Raw genomic sequence first — 1,362 nt, 5'->3', positions numbered from 1 at the left:
TGGAAAGAAGAATGAAGGATGACTTGCGCGAGGAAACTTTGTTTAAAGTGAGGAAGGGTTGCGCATCGCCGACCTCACTCTCTCGTCCGAGACCGTCTTAACCAGTGGCAAGACCAGATCGAGACGACTGGGGACACAACCGGATGCAGTGAATGACCAAGATGTCCTATAAGTGCCTCATCTTGCCCTATGCACTCCACGGTGCTCTGCTGTAACCGCCCTCTTCTCCGTTGAAACCGTTCTGGTGGTTTCTTCTGTAGAATCAGCCGGCTCCAGTCTTCGTATGCGTAGGTAGGCAAGCCCTAACTCGCCGAAGTGTTTAAGACCGGTCGGCTACCCTCATTTGGTTTAGCTGGCTAGTCGAAGCCGTTGCCCGGGATGTGGCCGCTGTTGCATACAAATAGCTACTAGGAGACACAAGTGAAAGCTGAGTGCAGGTGGGGACCAAAGCGGATCAACTACTCCGAGGAGGAGCACAACTGTTGCTCCGTCAGAGGTACTACCCCTCCTGTACACCCCGTAATTTTACAAACAAAAGAATATCACAAGAATATGGCTGAAGTCTGTCGAGGCTGATTATGAAATGGGAGAATGACCGACAAAATTGGCCGTTGTGGGCGTTAAGGGGTGAAGTTAGGTTAAGAATATAGTTTGAAAAAGAGTGTAATATGATATTTAAGGTCAGCAACCCGGCTGAGATAGGAGTCAGCTAGACTGGTTTTTTGATAGGCTTCAGGTGCGGTGTAGGTAATGTTTTATTACATGAGGTTTAGAGAAGTGGGTAGCTGGGAGAGGACCGAACATAAAGTAAAAATAAAGAAAGTAAAAAGTGAAGAAATATAAATGCATAAATAAAGCCAATTAGGCATAGGGTCAGGGTTTAGGATTCGCTAGCTGAGGCTAAAGAACAAAGGGAGGAGGGCAGAGATACACAGATTGATCTGTTTAATTCTGACTGATCTGTTGAGTCCTTCTCGCCTCGTTTCTTCTTTACCATTACTTTCTAACGACTCTTACTATTGTTGCATGGTATGCCCGTCGTACATACGCGTGCACACACACACACACACACACGCATATATATATACATATATATATATATTGTTGTTGTACTTGGGGATGGTCATATTGCCAGTTTAGCCAATAAAAACACACGCACTGTATATTTGGTGTTAATTTGCTTCAGCTTTATATTACATTAATCTTAATCTTATTTCGGCCAGAGTTCTTTCGTCACACTTCTGTGACCTCATCAGTGGTCCTTTGTTTCCTTCCTTCTTATGTGTGTCTCACCTTGCTAACTATCAGCCATTTATTAAGATTAATGTAATATAAAGCTGAAGCAAATTAACACCAAATATA

The 1,362-nt window shown here is 43.8% G+C and overlaps 1 protein-coding gene across 2 annotated transcripts in view; it reads left to right on the top strand.

Annotated features, from left to right (window-relative positions):
• LOC106877312 (RNA exonuclease 4) overlaps window positions 1-1,362 on the top strand; it is a 74,048-nt gene that overhangs the window by 42,213 nt on the left and 30,473 nt on the right. The gene's annotated exons all lie outside the window — the stretch shown is intronic.

This window comes from Octopus bimaculoides, chromosome 29 (genome assembly GCF_001194135.2).
Source record: "Octopus bimaculoides isolate UCB-OBI-ISO-001 chromosome 29, ASM119413v2, whole genome shotgun sequence".
Classification (NCBI taxonomy): domain Eukaryota; kingdom Metazoa; phylum Mollusca; class Cephalopoda; order Octopoda; family Octopodidae; genus Octopus; species Octopus bimaculoides.
This window is presented reverse-complemented; position numbering and strand designations above follow the sequence as displayed.